The sequence below is a fragment of the Dendronephthya gigantea genome, unplaced genomic scaffold (assembly GCF_004324835.1).
Source record: "Dendronephthya gigantea isolate DGI-Jeju-01 unplaced genomic scaffold, DenGig_1.0 000096F, whole genome shotgun sequence".
In the NCBI taxonomy this organism is placed as follows: domain Eukaryota; kingdom Metazoa; phylum Cnidaria; class Anthozoa; order Malacalcyonacea; family Nephtheidae; genus Dendronephthya; species Dendronephthya gigantea.
Genome location: NW_021163106.1, coordinates 687536 through 711187, shown reverse-complemented (window position 1 = coordinate 711187; position 23652 = coordinate 687536). Strand labels below are relative to the sequence as shown.

The window sequence follows — 23652 nt, the reverse complement described above, 5'->3', positions numbered from 1 at the left end:
ACAAGCACAAACGAACAACTATTTGTGTGGAATGAATTAGGGAAAACATTGAATGGTATGGCCATAGCTTTTTAAAAAGTTAAATCAGTTAATTCATGTAATATGAACAGAAAACCATTCATTTGTAAAATCGGGTTGCTTCTGATCCATCATCACGATTAATTACTTTGTCTTTGGCGAATAAATTGCTTTATTAATCAAAGACAAAGTAAGACTTTGACGAATAAAACCGTTTTTGTAAAATTTAATTCCCGTGCATATTAAAGAATGATTTGTCGTACTGTATTTGGGGACATTTTTTGGGACACCCTGTACATCCCACGATAAGGCATTGCATCAATGTTATATAAGAAATGAATTGATATACAGGGTGTATAAAAAAAATTCGAATCAAAATTTGGCGTGTAATGATGCAAAATATATTTAAAAATATGGTTGATTTTTACACCATTGTCGATATAAGAACGGTATAATCCCAAACTAAATAAGCCAATCTTTGTTGACATATAAAGATTATATCGTTTACTTTAGTATTTTATACACAGCAGCTTGTGAAAGTTGGATACGAATCATACACACTGTATTTCTTCCAGTTTTTAAGAAACATTTGATTTAAGTTTGTCGGAAAATTATCTTTGCCCTCCCGCTCCTTTGTTATAGACCTTATACCCACAAAACATAAAAATCTTTTGTCAGTTAGATTGTGTTCTAAATAACCCATATCCACATGAAAAGAAACAAATTTAACAATTCAGATACGTCACCTAGCTCATTTCTTGAATTTCTCGATCTTGTTCCGCCTGTCTTGTAGTAAACTCCTTATCGAACGTGTTCCGCGTCCACTCAAATTTGTACTGCCTTATTTTGTCGATGCGGATGGCAGAACCGAAACTAGAACGATAATTGTGGGTGTGTTTATTCATATATATTCAGTTCTGCCCGACGGATGTCTTTTGTGAGTGCAATAGCTTAAAAAGAAATCTCTGGTTCGTCAGTACTGAGTACTACGTGAGTAAATTTACACACACACCCCCCGCATGTGACCTTGAACAATTGGCCTTTCATTATCCCCCGCATTTCCGTTTAAAAAAGAGGACTAATACTTTCATATTACCCGAAGAAGATTAAAATAAGCTGATAGGAATTCGAAAGAACTATACCGATACTCATGCCATATATTCAATTCTGGCGGACAGATTTCTGTTTTAAGTGAATGGAATGGCTTACAAACGAAACCCGTCAGGGTGGAACTGAATATATGAATAAAGAACCTTGTATCTTTTCAGTTTTGCCCTGTTGAAATTGTGAGAATATAGTCTCTACAAATATATCTTCCCGTATATGGTAGGTTTTTTGTTGATACTTGATATAATAATCGTCCGGTCACGTTTTTACTACTAAAGTGGAGGGGATAGTCTTAAGCAGATTAATTTAATTTAGAAGTGAAATGAAGTGATCGAAACACGATGGGAAAAGTTGTAAAATGAACCACAGGAACGCAGTTTTATACGTTCCTGTGCTTCCCAGTTTATTACGACAATTAACGTTATCTCACGAATTTAAAAATCTTTCACAGTTCTAAAGACTCTCTTTATCACTCTTTATCCCGTGTGAACCGCGAATGGTGAGTCTTTTAAACCCTCACTCACAGTTCCCAACCCCAATTATTGCGGCGAATAAATTTCCATAACTCGAATTGAAGTAATGAAGTTAGCTAATAATTTCACCCTAACAAGGCATGCATATAATCCATTGCAAGGAACCACTTCCATAATCCACCGCTAGATAACAAGAAGGAATTAAAATTAATTACCACAGCTAAAAACATAAATGTGACCCTCCACGGGAAAACATACATTAACGGTTTGAAAAAACGGGCTGAAATACCGTTTGCTATCCGTTTTCTATCCGTGAAAATCAAAAACGGTTGCCGTTTAAAAATTTTAAACGCTAAGCGTTTAAACGGTTTGTTCAAAACGTGAAAACGTTTTCATCGATCCGGGAAAAGGTTTTGACCGATCCGTGAAAACATTTTGGTAGAGCTGTAAAAACGTTTTGCTTTGGCCGTAAAAACGTTTTGGTAAAACCGTGAAAACGTTTTGGTAGAGCCGTGATGATTTGCCAACGCCCTTGATGATTTGCCAACTTGCACTGCCAGAAACCCATCACCTGGGTCAACATGCAGGCCCCAAAATGCTTTTTCGCAATTATAAATGTACCTATTTCTATAGTGCGTGTGAGAAGACATATAGTTTAAAATTTATTACAGCAATTAAATTCTATACACATAGTAAGCAACATATCTGAGATGCAAATATAATTCAACTAATTATAACGAGAGATATCTGGTATTTGTTATGCAAATACTTATATAGATATAATAAATACGCACATTCTCGTATATACATTAAGTAATTTGGCATGACCAAACTACTTTCGCGTTTATACCCATGCATTTCACGATCCATTTTGGCAAAAACAACTAATTAATGCGTTAAAAGATCGTGTGCGAGTTTCCTGTTATATTATATCAACTTTTATATACGCTATACAGGGTGTCCCAAAAAAAAGTCCCCGCTATTGAAATGAAGCTTTTGTTGGAATTTGAATGCATGATCAACGCAGTAGTGTGTAAATAGCATATTTATTAGGTTGAGGCATTCAAATAAAGCGTCTTGCTTTCAACTGGGTTTATCATAATATTAAGGCAATCAGATTCGAACAAAGGCTTGATTTCAATAGAGGGGACATTTTTTTGGGACACCCTGTATTACACTCTTTCACAATAGCTATTTTCAACAAAGTGCATTTAACCAATTTTCGCCAGTGCGTGTCGAAGTTTGAAAATGGGTTGGTAGAAAATCACCATCGGTATGCTATATATAAACTCGCCGTTTCTCTGCCATATCGATCGCTTTTTAGACTATAGTTATATATTCTTTTTATTTTGAGTTTTTTATTTTCAATTTTTTACTTAAAATTGACGCAATATTTATGTATGTTATTGAAAAGATTTGACCTGTGGGAAAAATATGAGCTCTATGTCAAATCTTATTTAACTAAAAATTCTTGGTGGTCACAAAATATCTCTAAATATTTCATAATGAAATACTTTATCTCCTTCCATATTTTAGAGCATCTGCCAAAACTTTAACAGTAGAATATAGGCTATATAGCTAGCATGTTATCTGAATAATATTATACGCTATCTGCACTACACTGCATGAAAAAAAGTTAGTTTTTGTTAGTTGAATATGGGGTCGAAGGCCTGCGTTCCATAATCCAAACGTCAAGATTTCCGCCCTGAAAAGCAACTTAATACTCCATCCCGGCGCAAAGGTGCACAATTTTTTACATGTACTGCCCTTATAAAAACAGCGGAAACTGTCAAAAACGCGCACAATTTTTTCTGCAAAGCATATAGCAGTGCAGTCGCCCATATAGACACGACAATCCCAAACGCACGCACACGGGAGTTTATACTCACCATTATAACAAAAAATTAACCCACATCATCTTCGAGACAATTTTACCAATTGGGCTTGTGCCAGTGTGCGCAAGGACTGCACAAACTTGGTAAAAACATAGCGCTAAAATTTTACCACGTAAAACACGCAATTTGTAGACCGTGTCTTTCATTGCTTATGCTATAGTTTAATATCCAGAAAGCTTATATATATAGTTGAATGGTATAATATCAATTATAATTTCTGGTTTGTTATATTTGTCACATGATCCTGATTATTTTGAACAGATAGTATGGCTTGTGTTTTGTGCCTATCAAAGTTTAGCTACGCTAAATTTCAGTGAGCAATATTATAATGTTCATTGGGCGACTTTCTTGTGGTTCTATTTTTTTCATTACTTGCATACAATCTCTATCATTAGTACAATTTGAGCTTTTTCGCGTTCCACGTTTCAGATTCGAGGAGCTAGTCGAGGGAAATCAAATTATATAACCAAACATAAGATACCTGATTATACATGTGCTTCAGTGCTTGGTGCATGCATCTGACTTTGCCGAAAGTTGCGAAGTGTTTTATTCGGATCGCCCTCGGCCGGTGAACGTCGGCGTCCACGATCAAGCGCTTCAAAAGATCTATGTCTATTGTTGATACAATTATTGCGATGTAGTTTAATAGTTATTTACATTTATTCCATTGTTAACACAACTATATAAGGGTTTTAATCATTGCATACTATAGATATGCAGTTATTAATTTTGCTACTATTATCAGGTTGCTTCGTATCTATCCCAATGACCACACAACAACTATGCAATCAGTCTATACGTAATGCTGTTTTAATGTATATATGGCTAGAGACGTTGCATGTTTGTGCGCGCGTTGAACTTTGGCTTTATGGAAACAGCAAAAGTACTAAAGCATGGATTCTAACCATTGCATCACCGCGGCATTCAAAAAACAATAAATTTTTGAAAGAAATCTTTTTCAGTTTATGACTTGAAATTTGACCTTAATGACATAATTGCATGCACTGAACGCTAACAGAAATCTTGAAGCGCACGAAATATCATTCGATTCGGCGAAAATGATATAACCGGCTTTACAAGCCTTCTGTTAAGGAACTGAATACGTTTCCAGGAATATTATGTGTTACACATTCGTCGCTTCTTCTATAAAGTTTAGTTGTAACATTGCAAATGTTTAATCTTATTAATCTAATCGGTCCAGAAAAGGTAGCAAGCTTTTTGATAAAAATATCTTTATAGTGGTTAGTACATTGTGTTGTGGCCGGAATAACCCAAGTTCGAATCTTCGTCACGCCAATAACACTTCTACTCAAAAGTCTTTTTGAAAGTGCATTTTAATAAAACTGTTTGAAAAAAACATTTCAATATTAAAAAAGTACGATTCTAAACAGAAGCCATGTCATCAACTGTATAAAAGTACGCTGAAGTGTTTTTAATGTGTAATTTCTTTAAAGTGTATAATCTCTTCTTACAAGGTTAGATCATTACGACTCTGGTCAAAGTTCAAGTGATTATCGGTTTTTTTTAGCCTAAAAGAACTGCAGTTTCTGTGACGCAATCGGTTAGCGCGTTCGGCTGTTAACCGAAAGGTTGATGGTTCGAATCCATCCAGAAACGTTATCTTCAATTTATCAAAATATTTCCATATTAAAAAGCGCACGCTTCGGAACAAAAGCCATGTCATCAACTGTATATAAAAATACTTTGAAGTGTTTTTATTATTTTTACACGATTACGGGCTGTCTTTAGAAAATATTTTGTCATCGCTTTTTCGTAACTTGCGGTGATCGTACAGTGGTCAGTACATTGCGTTGTGGCCGCAATAACCCAGGTTCGAATCCTGGTCCCGGCAATAAGTTAACACCTGTATAATCAAAATTTTTTTTGAAAGTGAATTTATATTGAAACTGTTGGGGCAAGAGCACTCTCCATCAATTAGGGAGTAACCTCTTCTTATAAGATTAGTTTATTACACCTCTTGTGAATGTGCAAGTCATTTTTTTAAGCCTAAAAAATCTGCAGTTTCTGTCGCGCAATCGGTTAGCGAAGTCGGCTGTTAACCGAAAGGTTGATAGTTCGAATCCATCCGGAAAAGGTAACTAACTTTTTGATAAAAATATCTTTATAGTGGTTAGTACATTGCGTTTTGGCCGGAATAACCCAACGGTTCGAATCTTCGTCACGGCAATAACACTTCTACTCAAAAGTCTTTTTGAAAGTGCATTTTAATAAAACTGTTTGAAAAAAAACATTTCAATATTAAAAAAGTACGATTCTAAACAGAAGCCATGTCATCAACTGTATAAAAGTACGCTGAAGTGTTTTTAATGTGTAATTTCTTTAAAGTGTATAATCTCTTCTTACAAGGTTAGTTCATTACGACTCTGGTCAAAGTTTAAGTCATTATCGATTTTTTAACCTAAAAGAACTGCATGCAGTTTCTGTGGCGCAATCGGTTAGCGCGTTCGGCTGTTAATCGAAAGGTCGATGGTTCGAATTCATCCAGAAACGTTATCTTCAATTTTTATAAAAATATTTCCATCTTAAAAAACGCACGCTTCTGAACAAAAGCCATGTCATCAACTGTATAAATATACTTCGAAGTGTTTTTAATAATTTTTACACGATTACGGGCTATGTTTAGCAAATATTTTCTCATCGCTTTTCCGTAACCTGCTGTGATCGTATAGTGGTCAGTACATTGCGTTGTGGCCGCAATAACCCAGGTTCGAATCCTGGTCACGGCAATATCACCTGTAATCAAAAGTTTTTTTGAAAGTGCATTTATATTAAAACTGTTGGGGCAAGAACACTCTCCATCAATTAGGGAGTAACGTCTTCTTATAAGATTAGTGTAATATACATAACTTCTATCTATAGATAATTAAGCTTGGACAATAGAATTAGAACTGATGGACAGTTAGGGACAGACAATAATATAGAAAGTGTATGAGAGCGAGAAAAAGTCAGAGCACATGAAAAGTAGCTAATATATATAATATAGAGAAACAAAATATACAGTTATACAAATCGGAGCAAGGAGTGAGATCATTATATTGATGACGAGAATGGCTGAAGGACAAGCCAAGCCACAAGAAAATATCACAGTAAATACGCAATCGGTTTCACTACAACCATTGCCAGAGTTTAATCCAGACCCCGATGTTGGCGAAAGCTTAGGCACGCGCTGGAACATTTGGATCCAAGATTTCGAGATGTTCATCCCCGCTAGTAGGATTACGGATGAGAAAAGAAAACGCGCATTGCTATTATATCAAGCTGGCAAACGGGTTCGCGAGATATTTAGACAAATACCTGATACGGGAGAAGCAACTGATTACGAAGCCGCGAAAACAAAGCTTCACGAATACTTCCAACCGCAAGAAAATCGCCGATACGCAGTTTACCGCTTTAGACAAGCGAAACAAGAACCGAACGAAACCCTTGATCAATTCCATACACGACTACGGACATTAGCACAGACTTGTTCTTTCCACAACGCAGATTTCGAAATCGAACAACAAATTATTACGGCAGGTTCATCTTCACGGATTCGAAAAAAGGCATTAAGAGACCCAACATATGATTTGAAGTTAATACTCATCGATGGTCGCCGTGCCGAGATGAGTACATTTCAAGCGCGAGACATCGAATCAAAAGACACAAATACAGATCGTGTTAACAAAGTATCATCGAAAACAACATCGAAAACGTGTCACAATTGCGGTGGTACGTATCCTCATGAAGGACAATGCCCAGCTAAAGATAAAGAATGTCGGAAATGTCAAAAGCTCAACCATTTTGCTCGAGTGTGTCGAGGAAAGATGCAACGTCAGACAAAAGCTTTTCAACATGAAATGAAACCGAAACAGAAATACAAATCGTTCAAAGCTACCGTAGACACAGGCGCAACGATCAATGTCATCGACCGAGGTACATAAAAAATTATGAGAAAATACCAGGAATAGAATTAAAGAAAACGAACACAAAAGCGTTTGCGTATACTGCTAGCAAGCCAGTAAAGTTCATTGGCAAGTTTGAGGAAGCTATTGAGACTCGCCGTCGAGTTGCAGTGGCAACTTTTTACGTCGCAGAAACGACAGACAGCGGAAATCTAATATCAGCAACAACGGCAGAGGAACTTGGCCTGGTAAGTTTTCATCTTAACAAAGTAACTGAAACAAAAGATCGTGAACTCCAAAATATTCTAAATAAACATTCAAAAGTTTTCCACGGGTTGGGTAAACTCAAGCAAGAGAAAATCAAATTAAACGTTGATAAAACAACAACACCCCGAGCACAGCCACAACGCCGAATTCCCTATCACATACGTCAGAAGGTCCAGAACGCGATAGAACAACTAGAGAAAGACGATATTATTGAACGGGTACCAGAAAACCAACCTACACCTTGGGTGTCGCCAATTGTAGCAGTACCGAAAAAGAACGGGGATGTTCGTATATGCGTCGATATGCGCGCTGCCAACGAAGCTATAAAACGGGTACGACACCCTATTCCAACAGTTGAGGACATCAGCTTTGAGTTAAATGGAGCAACGTGTTTTTCCAAATTAGACCTTACACAGGCCTATCATCAGCTAGAACTACACGAGGACAGTCGTTACATTACTACATTCAGTACACACATCGGTCTTTTCAGATACAAAAGGCTGAACTATGGCACCAATGCAGCTGCTGAGATTTTCCAGTACACTTTACAAACCCAATTGCAAGGATTACTCGGAGTAAAGAATATAGCTTATGACATTTTAGTATATGGCAAAACACAGAAAGAACATAACACAAACTTGAATAAATGTCTAAAACGAATCTCCGACAAAGGACTACGCTTGAACCAAGCTAAGTGTAGCTTCTTGAGTGACAAACTGGAATTTTTCGGACAAGTATTTTCCAAAGACGGCAGCAAACCTGACCCCAAACGTGTAGAAGCTTTAAAGAACGCGCCGGTACCCAAAACCATTTCTGAAGTAAGAAGTCTCCTCGGCATGGCAAACTACAGTGCCAAGTACATTCCGAAATTTGCAACCATTACAGCTCCATTGCGCCAATTAACGAAGAAAAATACACCTTTCGTGTGGACCGACATTCATCAGAACGCGTACAACACGTTAACTTCCACCTTAGCTTCAGCATCGTGCATGGCATATTTTGACAAAAATAAAGAGACACTGGTAACGGTTGATGCGAGTCCAGTCGGCATATCAGCAATCCTTTCGCAGAGAAACAAAGGAAAAGACGACGAGAAAGTAGTGGCATATGCGAGTAGAGCATTAACAGAAGTCGAACAAAGATACTCCCAAACCGAGAGAGAGGCGCTGGCTATTATTTGGGGAGTGGAATATTTTCATCTATACCTGTACGGAAACGAATTCGTTCTAATCACAGACCATAAACCACTAGAAGTAATCTACGGCAACAGAAACTCCAAAACATCAGCAAGAATAGAACGTTGGGTGTTACGCTTACAACCTTATGCTTTTCAAGTAAGATACAAGCCAGGAGCTAACAATCCGGCTGATTATCTATCGCGCCACCCAACAGGAAAAAGCTACAAACAGCAGAAAATAACAGAGAAGCACATAAACTTTATTGCTCGCTCCAGTGTTCCGAAAGCACTGACGATAGAGGAAATCGAAGAAGCAACGAACAAGGACAAAACCTCACGAGGAGTTCGGGCAGCTATAAAGCTCAACAAGTGGCACTATGAGGTAGTCAAGCCTTATAAACAAGTAAAAGACGAACTTACTGTGACAACAAAGGGCGTGGTTCTTCGTGGTTCTCGTATAGTGATACCAGAATCGCTACAGCAACGTGCGATTGACATTGCACACGAAACTCATCTTGGCATTACCAAAACGAAATCATTAATCCGAGAAAAGATTTGGTTTCCGAATATTGATAAAATGGTACAAGCAACAATCGAGAAGTGCATTCCTTGTCAAGCAGTGGGTAAAGCACCACCACAAGAACCAATATCAACGACAACAATGCCAAAGGGACCATGGGAAATGATACATTTGGATTTCTACGGACCACTTCCTTCAGGAGAATACCTTCTGGTCGCAATTGATCGCTATTCCAGATATCCCGAAGTGGAAGTAGTACGCTCGACAAAAGCTTCTGCGGTCATACCCAAATTAGATCAAATGTTCGCTCGTCATGGCATCCCAACAACTATCAAGACAGACAATGGACCGCCTTTCAATAGTGCAGAATATAATCGTTATTTGACAGCTCTTGGAATTAAAGATATCCATTCAACACCTAAATGGCCCCAGGGCAATGCCGAAGCGAAAAGATTCATGCAGCCCCTTAGAAAAACGCTACGAACCGCTCACATTGAAAGAAGACCCTGGCAGCAAGAGCTACATCGTTTCTTGTTACAGTACAGGACAGGACAACACCACACTCTTCCACGAAAGTTCCACCAGCGGAATTACTATTTAACCGTACAGTGAAAGGAAAGCTTCCAGAATTGAAAAAGCGGAACATTGTTAACAAACACAATATTGCTAAAAAGAATGAAATGGAGAGACAGCGATACAACAAAGAATATGCGAATGAAAAAAGAAACGTAAAAGAGAGTGAAATTATATAAGAGACTATATCTTAGTTCGTCAGAACAAGCAGAACAAATTGACTGCGAATTACAACAACGTTCCATTCGTAGTCACACACAGATCGCATTCACAGGTTAAAGCAAGAAGCAAGAACGGACACGTTATCACACGAAATGTGTCACAGTTTAAACGCATACCAAAGCCAAAGGATGATACGGACAGTGATGACGATAATGAGAGAAAACGTCATGAAAAGAGGAACAATACCATCACACTACCAGCAGCAACAAATGTTGGACATCAAGATCAAATACCGACACGACGATCCAGCCGAGTCAGAGGAAAACCTGATAGATTTGGACATTCAGTATATGATTGAATTATGTTTTGTTAAATGTTAATATTGTTAAAAAAAAGGGTGATGTAATATACATAACTGCTATTTATAGATAATTAAGCTTGGACAATAGAATTATAGAACTGATGGACAGTTAGGGACAGACAATAATATAGAAAATGTATGAGAGCGAGAAAAAGTCAGAGCACATGAAAAGTAGCTAATACAGGGTGTATCAAAAAAAAGGAGACCTTTAGAAATCAAGCTATTGTTAAAATTTGAATGCCTTTGCAAAATGATTGCATTTGCACATATGCTGAACCATAGTGCGTGAAATATTGATGGCATGCATGCATACATTAGAAAATGAGTTGACGTTTGTACACAAGATTGTCTGCTCCTGGGAATTTGAAAATAACTTTAATAGCATAAGGAAAAATAACGACCCAAAAATATTCAAATGACTAAGCAAACTACCAGTACAAAAATGGTTCAACTTATTTCAGAGCAAAGAGTTTTTGTAGTCTTAACTTATACCCAGCATGCCGTCATCAGAAAAGCAGTTCGCGATATGCACAAGCGTACGGAAGTTTGTGTTGAGAGAAATGGAGGCCACGTTTGAGGTCATGGTCCATGACATTCAGTTCTTTTGATGTTAAATTTATCAGTAATTTTCAATTCGGATCGAAATGTTAAGTGAATCTGTGTTAGATCAAGTTGTAATTCATTCCTGACTCATGTAAACATTTTAATAATAGCTAGGGTTTGTAAAACGGGATGCTGAGTCATTCCGGATTCAAAGTCAATCTAACTCATGTGAACAGCCCTAATACTGGCGCGCAGTGTTAAAAATTAATGAACAAATATTTGTTCATGTTTTAAAGGAACAGCTAAAACAATCTACCACGCATGTTATTGCTTTTGTGCTTAGTCGTTTGTGCTTAGTCATTTGAATATTTTTGGGTCGTTATTTTTCCTTATGCTATTAAAGTTATTTTCAAATTCCCAGGAGCAGACAATCTTGTGTAGAAACTTCAATTCATTTTCTAAAGGTCTCCTTTTTCTAATATGTATGCATGCATGCCATCAATATTTAACGCACTACGGTTCCGCATATGTGCAAATGCAATTGAAAAGGCATTCAAATTTTAACAATAGCTTGATTTCTAAAGGTCTCCTTTTTTTTGATACACCCTGTATATATAATATAGAGAAAAAAAAAAAAAAGTTATACAAATCGGAGCAAAAAGTGAGATTATTATAATTAGTTTTTTACAACTCTTGTGAATGTGCAAGTCATTTTTTTAAGCCTAAAAAATCTGCAGTTTCTGTGGCGCAATCGGTTAGTGCGTTCGGCTGTTAACCGAAAGGTTAATGGTTCGAATCCATCCAGAAACGGTAACTAGCATTTTGATAGAAATATCTTGATAGTGGTTAGTACATTTTGTTGTGGCAGGAATAACCCAAGTTCGAATCCTCGTCACGGCAATAACACTTCTACTCAAAAGTCTTTTTAAAAGTGCATTTTCATAAAACTGTTTGAAAAAAACATTTCAATATTAAAAAAAGTACGATTCTAAACAGAAGCCATGTCATCAATTGTATAAAAGTACGCTGAAGTGTTTTTAATGTGTAATTACTTTAAAATGTATAATCTCTTCTTACAAGGTTAGTTCATAACGACTCTGGTCAAAGTTTAAGTGATTATCGTTTTTTTAGTCTAAAAGAACTGGATGCAGTTTCTGTGGCGCAATCGGTTAGCGCGTTCGGCTGTTAACCGAAAGGTCGATGGTTCGAATCCATCCAGAAACGTTATCATCAAATTTTATAAAAATATTTCCATCTTAAAAAGTGCACGCTTCTGAACAAAAGCCATGTCATCAACTGTATAAATATACTTTGAAGTGTTTTTATTAATTTTTACACGATTACGGGCTATCTTTAGCTAATATTTTCTCATCGCTTTTCCGTAACATGCTGTGATCGTATAGTGGTTAGTACATTGCGTTGTGGCCGCAATAACCAAGGTTCGAATCCTGCTCACGGCAATAACACCTATAATCAAAAGTTTTTTTGAAAGTGCATTTACATTAAAACTGTTGGGGCAAGAACACTCTCCATCAATTAGGGAGTAATCTCTTCTTATAAGATTAGTTTTTTACAACTCTTGTGAATGTGCAAGTCATTTTTTTAAGCCTAAAAAATCTGCAGTTTCTGTGGCGCAATCGCGGTTAGCACGTTCGGCTGTTTACCAAAAGGTTGATGGTTCGAATCCATCCGGAAACGGTAAGTAGCATTTTGATAAAAATATCTTGATAGTGGTTAGTACATTGCGTTGTGGCAGGAATAACCCAAGTTCGAATCCTCGTCACGGTAATAACACTTCTACTCAAAAGTCTTTTTGAAAGTGCATTTTCATAAAACTGTTTGAAAAAAACATTTCAATATTAAAAAAGTACGATTCTAAACAGAAGTCATGTCATCAACTGTATAAAAGTACGCTGAAGTATTTTTAATGTGTAATTTCTTTAAAGTGTATAATCTCTTCTTACAAGGTTAGTTCATTACGACTCTGGTCAAAGTTCAAGTGATTATCGTTTTTTTAGCCTAATAGAACTGCAGTTTCTGTGGCGCAATCGGTTAGCGCGTTCGGCTGTTAACCGAAAGGTTGATGGTTCAAATCCATCCAGAAACGTTATCTTCAATTTTTATAAAAACATTTCCATATTAAAAGGCCCACGCTTCTGAACAAAAGCCATGTCATCAACTGCATATAAAAATACTTTGAAGTCTTTTTAATATTTTTTACACGATTACGGGCTATCTTTGAAAAAAATTTTCTCATCGCTTTTTCGTAACCTGCTGTGATCGTATAATGGTTAGTACATTGCGTTGTGGCCGCAATAACCCAGGTTCGAATCCTGGTCACGGCAATGGCACCTGTAATCAAAAGTTTTTTTGAAAATGCATTTATAATAAATTGTTGGGGAAAGAGCACTCTCCATCAATTAGGGAGTAATCTCTTCTTAAAAGATTAGTTTATTACGACTATTGTGAATGTGCATGTGATTTTTTAAAGCCTAATAAACTGCAGTTTCTGTGGCGCAATCGGTTAGCGCGTTCGGCTGTTAACCGAAAGGTTGATGGTTCGAATCCATCCAGAACGGTAACTAGCATTTTGAAAAAAATATCTTGATAGTGGTTAGTACATTGCATTGTGGCCGCAATAACCCAGGTCCGAATCCTCGTTACGGCACTCAAAAGTCTTTTTGAAAGTGCACTTTAATAAAACTGTTTGATAAAAATATTTCAATATTAAAAAAGTACGATTCTAAAAAGGAACCATGTCATCAACTGTATAAAAGTACGCTAGCTGAAGTGTTTTTAATCTGTAATTTCTTTAAAGTGTATAATCTCTTCTTACAAGGTTAGTTCATTACGACTCTGGTCAAAGTTCAAGTGATTATCGTTTTTTTAGCCTAATAGAACTGCAGTTTCTGTGAAGCAATCGGTTAGCGCGTTCGGCTGTTAACCGAAAGGTTGATGGTTCAAATCCATCCAGAAACGTTATCTTCAATTTTTATAAAACATTTCCATATTAAAAGGCCCACGCTTCTGAACAAAAGCCATGTCATCAACTGCATATAAAAATACTTTGAAGTCTTTTTAATATTTTTTACACGATTACGGGCTATCTTTGAAAAAAATTTTCTCATCGCTTTTTCGCAACCTGCTGTGATCGTATAGTGGTTAGTACATTGCGTTGTGGCCGCAATAACCCAGGTTCGAATCCTGGTCACGGCAATGGCCTGTAATCAAAAGTTTTTTTGAAAATGCATTTATAATAAACTGTTGGGGAAAGAGCACTCTCCATCAATTAGGGAGTAATCTCTACTTAAAAGATTTGTTTATTACGACTATTGTGAATGTGCATGTGATTTTTTAAAGCCTAAAAAAACTGCAGTTTCTGTGGCGCAATCGGTTAGCGCGTTCGGCTGTTAACCGAAAGGTTGATGGTTCGAATCCATCCAGAAACGGTAACTAGCATTTTGATAAAAATATCTTGATAGTGGTTAGTACATTGCGTTTTTGGCAGGAATAACCCAAGTTCGAATCCTCGTCACGGCAATAACACTTCTACTCAAAAGTCTTTTTGAAAGTGCATTTTCATAAAACTGTTTGAAAAAACATTTCAATATTAAAAAAAGTACGACTCTAAACAGAAGCCATGTCATCAACTGTATAAAAGTACGCTGAAATGTTTTTAATGTGTAATTTCTTTAAAGTGTATAATCTCTTCTTACAAGGTTAGTTCATTACGACTCTGGTCAAAGTTTAAGTGATTATCGTTTTTTTAGCCTAAAAGAATTGCATGTAGTTGCTGTGGCGCAATCGGTTAGCGCGTTCGGCTGTTAACCGAAAGGTTGATGGTTCGAATCCATCCAGAAAAGTTTTATTTAATTTTTATAAAAATATTTCCATCTTAAAAAGCGCACGCTTCTGAACAAAAGCCGTGTCATCAACTGTATATAAATATACTTTGAAGTATTTTTAATAATTTTTACACGATTACGGGCTATCTTTAACAAATATTTTCTCATCGCTTTTCCGTAACCTGCTGTGATCGTATAGTGCAAGGTTAGTACATTGCGTTGTGGCCGCAATAACCCAGATTCGAATCCTGGTCACAGCAATAACACCTGTAATCAAAAGTTTTTTTGAAAGTGCATTTATATTAAAACTGTTGGGGCAAGAACACTCTCCATCAATTAGGGAGTAATCTCTTCTTATAAGATTAGTTTTTACAACTCTTGTGAATGTGCAGTGATTTTTTAAGCCTAAAAAATCAGCAGTTTCTGTGGCGCAATCGGTTAGCGCGTTCGGCTGTTAACCGAAAGGTTGATGGTTCGAATCCATCCAGAAACGGTAACTAGCATTTTGAAAAAATATCTTGATAGTGGTTAGTACATTGCGTTGTGGCCGAATAACCCAGTTCGAATCCTCGTACGGCACTCAAAAGTCTTTTTGAAAGTGCATTTCATAAAACTGTTTGAAAAAAATTTCAATATTAAAAAAGTACGATTCTAAAAGAACCATGTCATCAACTGTATAAAAGTACGCTGAAGTGTTTTTAATGTGTAATTTCTTTAAAGTGTATAATCTCTTCTTACAAGGTTAGTTCATTACGACTCTGGTCAAAGTTCAAGTGATTATCGTTTTTTTAGCCTAATAGAACTGCAGTTTCTGTGGCGCAATCGGTTAGCGCGTTCGGCTGTTAACCGAAAGGTTGATGGTTCAAATCCATCCAGAAACGTTATCTTCAATTTTTATAAAAACATTTCCATATTAAAAGGCCCACGCTTCTGAACAAAAGCCATGTCATCAACTGCATATAAAAATACTTTGAAGTCTTTTTAATATTTTTTACACGATTACGGGCTATCTTTGAAAAAAATTTTCTCATCGCTTTTTCGTAACCTGCTGTGATCGTATAGTGGTTAGTACATTGCGTTGTGGCCGCAATAACCCAGGTTCGAATCCTGGTCACGGCAATGGCACCTGTAATCAAAAGTTTTTTTGAAAATGCATTTATAATAAACTGTTGGGGAAAGAGCACTCTCCATCAATTAGGGAGTAATCTCTTCTTAAAAGATTAGTTTATTACGACTATTGTGAATGTGCATGTGATTTTTTAAAGCCTAAAACTGCAGTTTCTGTGGCGCAATCGGTTAGCGCGTTCGGCTGTTAACCGAAAGGTTGATGGTTCGAATCCATCCAGAACGGTAACTAGCATTTTGAAAAAAATATCTTGATAGTGGTTAGTACATTGCATTGTGGCCGCAATAACCCAGGTTCGAATCCTCGTTACGGCACTCAAAAGTCTTTTTGAAAGTGCACTTTAATAAAACTGTTTGATAAAAATATTTCAATATTAAAAAAGTACGATTCTAAAAAGGAACCATGTCATCAACTGTATAAAAGTACGCTAGCTGAAGTGTTTTTAATCTGTAATTTCTTTAAAGTGTATAATCTCTTCTTACAAGGTTAGTTCATTACGACTCTGGTCAAAGTTCAAGTGATTATCGTTTTTTAGCCTAATAGAACTGCAGTTTCTGTGGCGCAATCGGTTAGCGCGTTCGGCTGTTAACCGAAAGGTTGATGGTTCAAATCCATCCAGAAACGTTATCTTCAATTTTTATAAAAACATTTCCATATTAAAAGGCCCACGCTTCTGAACAAAAGCCATGTCATCAACTGCATATAAAAATACTTTGAAGTCTTTTTAATATTTTTTACACGATTACGGGCTATCTTTGAAAAAAATTTTCTCATCGCTTTTTCGTAACCTGCTGTGATCGTATAGTGGTTAGTACATTGCGTTGTGGCCGCAATAACCCAGGTTCGAATCCTGGTCACGGCAATGGCACCTGTAATCAAAAGTTTTTTTGAAAATGCATTTATAATAAACTGTTGGGGAAAGAGCACTCTCCATCAATTAGGGAGTAATCTCTTCTTAAAAGATTAGTTTATTACGACTATGTGAATGTGCATGTGATTTTTTAAAGCCTAAAAAACTGCAGTTTCTGTGGCGCAATCGGTTAGCGCGTTCGGCTGTTAACCGAAAGGTTGATGGTTCGAATCCATCCAGAAACGGTAACTAGCATTTTGAAAAAAATATCTTGATAGTGGTTAGTACATTGCATTGTGGCCGCAATAACCCAGGTTCGAATCCTCGTTACGGCACTCAAAAGTCTTTTTGAAAGTGCACTTTAATAAAACTGTTTGATAAAAATATTTCAATATTAAAAAAGTACGATTCTAAAAGGAACCATGTCATCAACTGTATAAAAGTACGCTAGCTGAAGTGTTTTTAATCTGTAATTTCTTTAAAGTGTATAATCTCTTCTTACAAGGTTAGTTCATTACGACTCTGGTCAAAGTTCAAGTGATTATCGTTTTTTTAGCCTAATAGAACTGCAGTTTCTGTGGCGCAATCGGTTAGCGCGTTCGGCTGTTAACCGAAAGGTTGATGGTTCAAATCCATCCAGAAACGTTATCTTCAATTTTTATAAAAACATTTCCATATTAAAAGGCCCACGCTTCTGAACAAAAGCCATGTCATCAACTGCATATAAAAATACTTTGAAGTCTTTTTAATATTTTTTACACGATTACGGGCTATCTTTGAAAAAAATTTTCTCATCGCTTTTTCGTAACCTGCTGTGATCGTATAGTGGTTAGTACATTGCGTTGTGGCCGCAATAACCCAGGTTCGAATCCTGGTCACGGCAATGGCACCTGTAATCAAAAGTTTTTTTGAAAATGCATTTATAATAAACTTTGGGGAAAGAGCACTCTCCATCAATTAGGGAGTAATCTCTTCTTAAAAGATTAGTTTATTACGACTATTGTGAATGTGCATGTGATTTTTAAAGCCTAAAAACTGCAGTTTCTGTGGCGCAATCGGTTAGCGCGTTCGGCTGTTAACCGAAAGGTTGATGGTTCGAATCCATCCAGAAACGGTAACTAGCATTTTGAAAAAAATATCTTGATAGTGGTTAGTACATTGCATTGTGGCCGCAATAACCCAGGTTCGAATCCTCGTTACGGCACTCAAAAGTCTTTTTGAAAGTGCACTTTAATAAAACTGTTTGATAAAAATATTTCAATATTAAAAAAGTACGATTCTAAAAAGGAACCATGTCATCAACTGTATAAAAGTACGCTAGCTGAAGTGTTTTTAATCTGTAATTTCTTTAAAGTGTATAATCTCTTCTTACAAGGTTAGTTCATTACGACTCTGGTCAAAGTTCAAGTGATTATCGTTTTTTTAGCCTAATAGAACTGCAGTTTCTGTGGCGCAATCGGTTAGCGCGTTCGGCTGTTAACCGAAAGGTTGATGGTTCAAATCCATCCAGAAACGTTATCTTCAATTTTTATAAAAACATTTCCATTAAAAGGCCCACGCTTCTGAACAAAAGCCATGTCATCAACTGCATATAAAATACTTTGAAGTCTTTTTAATATTTTTACACGATTACGGGCTATCTTTGAAAAAAATTTTCTCATCGCTTTTTCGTAACCTGCTGTGATCGTATAGTGGTTAGTACATTGCGTTGTGGCCGCAATAACCCAGGTTCGAATCCTGGTCACGGCAATGGCACCTGTAATCAAAAGTTTTTTTGAAAATGCATTTTAATAAACTGTTGGGGAAAGAGCACTCTCCATCAATTAGGGAGTAATCTCTTCTTAAAAGATTAGTTTATTACGACTATTGTGAATGTGCATGTGATTTTTTAAAGCCTAAAAAACTGCAGTTTCTGTGGCGCAATCGGTTAGCGCGTTCGGCTGTTAACCGAAAGGTTGATGGTTCGAATCCATCCAGAAACGGTAACTATAGCATTTTGAAAAAATATCTTGATAGTGGTTAGTACATTGCATTGTGGCCGCAATAACCCAGGTTCGAATCCTCGTTACGGCACTCAAAAGTCTTTTTGAAAGTGCACTTTAATAAAACTGTTTGATAAAAATATTTCAATATTAAAAAAGTACGATTCTAAAAAGGAACCATGTCATCAACTGTATAAAAGTACGCTAGCTGAAGTGTTTTTAATCTGTAATTTCTTTAAAGTGTATATCTCTTCTTACAAGGTTAGTTCATTACGACTCTGGTCAAAGTTCAAGTGATTATCGTTTTTTAGCATAATAGAACTGCAGTTTCTGTGGCGCAATCGGTTAGCGCGTTCGGCTGTTAACCGAAAGGTTGATGGTTCAAATCCATCCAGAAACGTTATCTTCAATTTTTATAAAAACATTTCCATATTAAAAGGCCCACGCTTCTGAACAAAAGCCATGTCATCAACTGCATATAAAAATACTTTGAAGTCTTTTTAATATTTTTTACACGATTACGGGCTATCTTTGAAAAAAATTTTCTCATCGCTTTTTCGTAACCTGCTGTGATCGTATAGTGGTTAGTACATTGCGTTGTGGCCGCAATAACCCAGGTTCGAATCCTGGTCACGGCAATGGCACCTGTAATCAAAAGTTTTTTTGAAAATGCATTATAATAAACTGTTGGGGAAAGAGCACTCTCCATCAATTAGGGAGTAATCTCTTCTTAAAAGATTAGTTTATTACGACTATTGTGAATGTGCATGGATTTTTAAAGCCTAAAAAACTGCAGTTTCTGTGCGCAATCGGTTAGCGCGTTCGGCTGTTAACCGAAAGGTTGATGGTTCGAATCCATCCAGAAACGGTAACTAGCATTTTGAAAAAAATATCTTGATAGTGGTTAGTACATTGCATTGTGGCCGCAATAACCCAGGTTCGAATCCTCGTTACGGCACTCAAAAGTCTTTTTGAAAGTGCACTTTAATAAAACTGTTTGATAAAAATATTTCAATATTAAAAAAGTACGATTCTAAAAAGGAACCATGTCATCAACTGTATAAAAGTACGCTAGCTGAAGTGTTTTAATCTGTAATTTCTTTAAAGTGTATAATCTTTTCTTACAAGGTTAGTTCATTACGACTCTGGTCAAAGTTCAAGTGATTATCGTTTTTTTAGCCTAATAGAACTGCAGTTTCTGTGGCGCAATCGGTTAGCGCGTTCGGCTGTTAACCGAAAGGTGATGGTTCAAATCCATCCAGAAACGTTATCTTCAATTTTATAAAAACATTTCCATATTAAAAGGCCCACGCTTCTGAACAAAAGCCATGTCATCAACTGCATATAAAAATACTTTGAAGTCTTTTTAATATTTTTACACGATTACGGGCTATCTTTGAAAAAAATTTTCTCATCGCTTTTTCGTAACCTGCTGTGATCGTATAGTGGTTAGTACATTGCGTTGTGGCCGCAATAACCCAGGTTCGAATCCTGGTCACGGCAATGGCACCTGTAATCAAAAGTTTTTTGAAAATGCATTTATAATAAACTGTTGGGGAAAGAGCACTCTCCAACAATTAGGGAGTAATCTCTTCTTAAAAGATTAGTTTATTACGACTATTGTGAATGTGCATGTGATTTTTTAAAGCCTAAAAAACTGCAGTTTCTGTGGCGCAATCGGTTAGCGCGTTCGGCTGTTAACCGAAAGGTTGATGGTTCGAATCCATCCAGAACGGTAACTAGCATTTGAAAAAATATCTTGATAGTGGTTAGTACATTGCATTGTGGCCGCAATAACCCAGGTTCGAATCCTCGTTACGGCACTCAAAAGTCTTTTGAAAGTGCACTTTAATAAAACTGTTTGATAAAAATATTTCAATATTAAAAAAGTACGATTCTAAAAAGGAACCATGTCATCAACTGTATAAAAGTACGCTAGCTGAAGTGTTTTTAATCTGTAATTTCTTTAAAGTGTATAATCTCTTCTTACAAGGTTAGTTCATTACGACTCTGGTCAAAGTTCAAGTGATTATCGTTTTTTTAGCCTAATAGAATGCAGTTTCTGTGGCGCAATCGGTTAGCGCGTTCGGCTGTTAACCGAAAGGTTGATGGTTCAAATCCATCCAGAAACGTTATCTTCAATTTTTATAAAAAATTTCCATATTAAAAGGCCCACGCTTCTGAACAAAAGCCATGTCATCAACTGCATATAAAAATACTTTGAAGTCTTTTTAATATTTTTTACACGATCACGGGCTATCTTTGAAAAAAATTTTCTCATCCTTTTTCGTAACCTGCTGTGATCGTATAGTGGTTAGTATATTGCGTTGTGGCCGCAATAACCCAGGTTCGAATCCTGGTCACGGCAATGGCACCTGTAATCAAAAGTTTTTTTGAAAATGCATTTATAATAAACTGTTAGGGAAAGAGCACTCTCCATCAATTAGGGAGTAATCTCTTCTTAAAAGATTAGTTTATTACGACTATTGTGAATGTGCATGTGATTTTTTAAAGCCTAAAAAAACTGCAGTTTCTGTGGCGCAATCGGTTAGCGCGTTCGGCTGTTAACCGAAAGGTTGATGGTTCGAATCCATCCAGAAACGGTAACTAGCATTTTGAAAAAAATATCTTGATAGGGGTTAGTACATTGCATTGTGGCCGCAATAACACAGGTTCGAATCCTCGTTACGGCACTCAAAAGTCTTTTTGAAAGTGCGCTTTAATAAAACTGTTTGATAAAAATATTTCAATATAAAAAATACGATTCTAAAAAGGAACCATGTCATCAACTGTATAAAAGTACGCTAGCTGAAGTGTTTTTAATCTGTAATTTCTTTAAAGTGTATAATCTCTTCTTACAAGGTTAGTTCATTACGACTCTGGTCAAAGTTCAAGTGATTATCGTTTTTTTAGCCTAATAGAACTGCAGTTTCTGTGGCGCAATCGGTTAGCGCGTTCGGCTGTTAACCGAAAGGATGATGGTTTAAATCCATCCAGAAACGTTATCTTCAATTTTTATAAAAACATTTCCATATTAAAAGGCCCACGCTTCTGAACAAAAGCCATGTCATCAACTGCATATAAAAATACTTGAAGTCTTTTTAATATTTTTTACACGATTACGGCTATCTTGAAAAAAATTTTCTCATCGCTTTTTCGTAACCTGCTGTGATCGTATAGTGGTTAGTACATTGCGTTGTGGCCGCAATAACCCAGGTTCGAATCCTGGTCACGGCAATGGCACCTGTAATCAAAAGTTTTTTTGAAAATGCATTTATAATAAACTCTTGGGGAAAGAGCACTCTCCATCAATTAGGGAGTAATCTCTTCTTAAAAGATTAGTTTATTACGACTATTGTGAATGTGCATGTGATTTTTTAAAGCCTAATAAAACTGCAATTTCTATGGCGCAATCGGTTAGCGCGTTCGGGTGTTAACCGAAAGGTTGATGGTTCGAATCCATCCATGCAGGAACGGTAACTATATAGCAATTTGAAAAAAATATCTTGATAGTGGTTAGTACATTGCATTGTGGCCGCAATAACACAGGTTCGAATCCTCGTTACGGCACTCAAAAGTCTTTTTGAAAGTGCGCTTTAATAAAACTGTTTGATAAAAATATTTCAATATTAAAAAAGTACGATTCTAAAAAGGAACCATGTCATCAACTGTATAAAAGTACGCTAGCTGAAGTGTTTTTAATCTGTAATTTCTTTAAAGTGTATAATCTCTTCTTACAAGGTTAGTTCATTACGACTCTGGTCAAAGTTCAAGTGATTATCGTTTTTTTAGCCTAATAGAACTGCAGTTTCTGTGGCGCAATCGGTTAGCGCGTTCGGCTGTTAACCGAAAGGATGATGGTTTAAATCCATCCAGAAACGTTATCTTCAATTTTTATAAAAACATTTCCATATTAAAAGGCCCACGCTTCTGAACAAAAGCCATGTCATCAACTGCATATAAAAATACTTTGAAGTCTTTTTAATATTTTTTACACGATTACGGGCTATCTTTGAAAAAAATTTTCTCATCGCTTTTTCGTAACCTGCTGTGATCGTATAGTGGTTAGTACATTGCGTTGTGGCCGCAATAACCCAGGTTCGAATCCTGGTCACGGCAATGGCACCTGTAATCAAAAGTTTTTTTGAAAATGCATTTATAATAAACTCTTGGGGAAAGAGCACTCTCCATCAATTAGGGAGTAATCTCTTCTTAAAAGATTAGTTTATTACGACTATTGTGAATGTGCATGTGATTTTTTAAAGCCTAATAAAACTGCAATTTCTATGGCGCAATCGGTTAGCGCGTTCGGGTGTTAACCGAAAGGTTGATGGTTCGAATCCATCCATGCAGGAACGGTAACTATATAGCAATTTGAAAAAAATATCTTGATAGTGGTTAGTACATTGCATTGTGGCCGCAATAACCCAGGTTCGAATCCTCGTTACGGCACTCAAAAGTCTTTTTGAAAGTGAACTTTAATAAAACTGTTTGATAAAAATATTTCAATATTAAAAAAGTACGATTCTAAAAAGGAACCATGTCATCAACTGTATAAAAGTACGCTAGCTGAAGTGTTTTTAATCTGTAATTTCTTTAAAGTGTATAATCTCTTCTTACAAGGTTAGTTCATTACGACTCTGGTCAAAGTTCAAGTGATTATCGTTTTTTTAGCCTAATAGAACTGCAGTTTCTGTGGCGCAATCGGTTAGCGCCTTCGGCTGTTAACCGAAAGGTTGATGGTTCAAATCCATCCAGAAACGTTATCTTCAATTTTTATAAAAACATTTCCATATTAAAAGGCCCACGCTGCTGAACAAAAGCCATGTCATCAACTGCATATAAAAAACT

The 23652-nt window shown here is 36.4% G+C and overlaps 40 non-coding genes across 40 annotated transcripts; all 40 read left to right on the top strand.

Moving 5' to 3' along the window:
• Nucleotides 1-5036: 5036 nt before the first annotated feature.
• Nucleotides 5037-5110, top strand: Trnan-guu. The gene has a single exon. It is a non-coding gene; the product is annotated as a tRNA-Asn (tRNA).
• Nucleotides 5111-5273: 163 nt separating this feature from the next.
• On the top strand, nt 5274-5345 carry Trnah-gug. The gene has a single exon. It is a non-coding gene; the product is annotated as a tRNA-His (tRNA).
• A 585-nt stretch (nt 5346-5930) lies between these two features.
• Nucleotides 5931-6004, top strand: Trnan-guu. The gene has a single exon. It is a non-coding gene; the product is annotated as a tRNA-Asn (tRNA).
• Nucleotides 6005-6168: 164 nt separating this feature from the next.
• Trnah-gug lies at nt 6169-6240 on the top strand. Its single transcript has one exon. It is a non-coding gene; the product is annotated as a tRNA-His (tRNA).
• A 5494-nt stretch (nt 6241-11734) lies between these two features.
• Trnan-guu lies at nt 11735-11808 on the top strand. The gene has a single exon. It is a non-coding gene; the product is annotated as a tRNA-Asn (tRNA).
• A 340-nt stretch (nt 11809-12148) lies between these two features.
• On the top strand, nt 12149-12222 carry Trnan-guu. The gene has a single exon. It is a non-coding gene; the product is annotated as a tRNA-Asn (tRNA).
• An 809-nt stretch (nt 12223-13031) lies between these two features.
• Trnan-guu lies at nt 13032-13105 on the top strand. The gene has a single exon. It is a non-coding gene; the product is annotated as a tRNA-Asn (tRNA).
• Nucleotides 13106-13271: 166 nt separating this feature from the next.
• On the top strand, nt 13272-13343 carry Trnah-gug. The gene has a single exon. It is a non-coding gene; the product is annotated as a tRNA-His (tRNA).
• A 160-nt stretch (nt 13344-13503) lies between these two features.
• Trnan-guu lies at nt 13504-13576 on the top strand. The gene has a single exon. It is a non-coding gene; the product is annotated as a tRNA-Asn (tRNA).
• Nucleotides 13577-13903: 327 nt separating this feature from the next.
• On the top strand, nt 13904-13977 carry Trnan-guu. Its single transcript has one exon. It is a non-coding gene; the product is annotated as a tRNA-Asn (tRNA).
• A 165-nt stretch (nt 13978-14142) lies between these two features.
• Nucleotides 14143-14214, top strand: Trnah-gug. Its single transcript has one exon. It is a non-coding gene; the product is annotated as a tRNA-His (tRNA).
• A 159-nt stretch (nt 14215-14373) lies between these two features.
• On the top strand, nt 14374-14447 carry Trnan-guu. The gene has a single exon. It is a non-coding gene; the product is annotated as a tRNA-Asn (tRNA).
• Nucleotides 14448-14787: 340 nt separating this feature from the next.
• Trnan-guu lies at nt 14788-14861 on the top strand. Its single transcript has one exon. It is a non-coding gene; the product is annotated as a tRNA-Asn (tRNA).
• Nucleotides 14862-15262: 401 nt separating this feature from the next.
• Nucleotides 15263-15336, top strand: Trnan-guu. The gene has a single exon. It is a non-coding gene; the product is annotated as a tRNA-Asn (tRNA).
• A 314-nt stretch (nt 15337-15650) lies between these two features.
• Nucleotides 15651-15724, top strand: Trnan-guu. The gene has a single exon. It is a non-coding gene; the product is annotated as a tRNA-Asn (tRNA).
• Nucleotides 15725-15890: 166 nt separating this feature from the next.
• Trnah-gug lies at nt 15891-15962 on the top strand. Its single transcript has one exon. It is a non-coding gene; the product is annotated as a tRNA-His (tRNA).
• Nucleotides 15963-16120: 158 nt separating this feature from the next.
• Nucleotides 16121-16193, top strand: Trnan-guu. Its single transcript has one exon. It is a non-coding gene; the product is annotated as a tRNA-Asn (tRNA).
• Nucleotides 16194-16519: 326 nt separating this feature from the next.
• Nucleotides 16520-16593, top strand: Trnan-guu. The gene has a single exon. It is a non-coding gene; the product is annotated as a tRNA-Asn (tRNA).
• Nucleotides 16594-16759: 166 nt separating this feature from the next.
• On the top strand, nt 16760-16831 carry Trnah-gug. The gene has a single exon. It is a non-coding gene; the product is annotated as a tRNA-His (tRNA).
• Nucleotides 16832-16990: 159 nt separating this feature from the next.
• Nucleotides 16991-17064, top strand: Trnan-guu. Its single transcript has one exon. It is a non-coding gene; the product is annotated as a tRNA-Asn (tRNA).
• A 326-nt stretch (nt 17065-17390) lies between these two features.
• On the top strand, nt 17391-17464 carry Trnan-guu. The gene has a single exon. It is a non-coding gene; the product is annotated as a tRNA-Asn (tRNA).
• Nucleotides 17465-17630: 166 nt separating this feature from the next.
• Trnah-gug lies at nt 17631-17702 on the top strand. The gene has a single exon. It is a non-coding gene; the product is annotated as a tRNA-His (tRNA).
• A 157-nt stretch (nt 17703-17859) lies between these two features.
• Trnan-guu lies at nt 17860-17933 on the top strand. The gene has a single exon. It is a non-coding gene; the product is annotated as a tRNA-Asn (tRNA).
• A 327-nt stretch (nt 17934-18260) lies between these two features.
• Trnan-guu lies at nt 18261-18334 on the top strand. The gene has a single exon. It is a non-coding gene; the product is annotated as a tRNA-Asn (tRNA).
• A 162-nt stretch (nt 18335-18496) lies between these two features.
• Trnah-gug lies at nt 18497-18568 on the top strand. Its single transcript has one exon. It is a non-coding gene; the product is annotated as a tRNA-His (tRNA).
• A 159-nt stretch (nt 18569-18727) lies between these two features.
• Trnan-guu lies at nt 18728-18801 on the top strand. The gene has a single exon. It is a non-coding gene; the product is annotated as a tRNA-Asn (tRNA).
• Nucleotides 18802-19127: 326 nt separating this feature from the next.
• Trnan-guu lies at nt 19128-19201 on the top strand. Its single transcript has one exon. It is a non-coding gene; the product is annotated as a tRNA-Asn (tRNA).
• Nucleotides 19202-19367: 166 nt separating this feature from the next.
• On the top strand, nt 19368-19439 carry Trnah-gug. The gene has a single exon. It is a non-coding gene; the product is annotated as a tRNA-His (tRNA).
• A 157-nt stretch (nt 19440-19596) lies between these two features.
• Nucleotides 19597-19669, top strand: Trnan-guu. The gene has a single exon. It is a non-coding gene; the product is annotated as a tRNA-Asn (tRNA).
• Nucleotides 19670-19995: 326 nt separating this feature from the next.
• Nucleotides 19996-20068, top strand: Trnan-guu. Its single transcript has one exon. It is a non-coding gene; the product is annotated as a tRNA-Asn (tRNA).
• A 164-nt stretch (nt 20069-20232) lies between these two features.
• Nucleotides 20233-20304, top strand: Trnah-gug. The gene has a single exon. It is a non-coding gene; the product is annotated as a tRNA-His (tRNA).
• Nucleotides 20305-20463: 159 nt separating this feature from the next.
• On the top strand, nt 20464-20536 carry Trnan-guu. The gene has a single exon. It is a non-coding gene; the product is annotated as a tRNA-Asn (tRNA).
• Nucleotides 20537-20859: 323 nt separating this feature from the next.
• Nucleotides 20860-20933, top strand: Trnan-guu. The gene has a single exon. It is a non-coding gene; the product is annotated as a tRNA-Asn (tRNA).
• A 164-nt stretch (nt 20934-21097) lies between these two features.
• Nucleotides 21098-21169, top strand: Trnah-gug. Its single transcript has one exon. It is a non-coding gene; the product is annotated as a tRNA-His (tRNA).
• Nucleotides 21170-21330: 161 nt separating this feature from the next.
• On the top strand, nt 21331-21404 carry Trnan-guu. Its single transcript has one exon. It is a non-coding gene; the product is annotated as a tRNA-Asn (tRNA).
• A 325-nt stretch (nt 21405-21729) lies between these two features.
• Nucleotides 21730-21803, top strand: Trnan-guu. The gene has a single exon. It is a non-coding gene; the product is annotated as a tRNA-Asn (tRNA).
• Nucleotides 21804-21966: 163 nt separating this feature from the next.
• Nucleotides 21967-22038, top strand: Trnah-gug. The gene has a single exon. It is a non-coding gene; the product is annotated as a tRNA-His (tRNA).
• A 570-nt stretch (nt 22039-22608) lies between these two features.
• Trnan-guu lies at nt 22609-22682 on the top strand. The gene has a single exon. It is a non-coding gene; the product is annotated as a tRNA-Asn (tRNA).
• A 166-nt stretch (nt 22683-22848) lies between these two features.
• Nucleotides 22849-22920, top strand: Trnah-gug. The gene has a single exon. It is a non-coding gene; the product is annotated as a tRNA-His (tRNA).
• Nucleotides 22921-23490: 570 nt separating this feature from the next.
• Nucleotides 23491-23564, top strand: Trnan-guu. Its single transcript has one exon. It is a non-coding gene; the product is annotated as a tRNA-Asn (tRNA).
• The last annotated feature ends 88 nt before the right edge of the window (nt 23565-23652 follow it).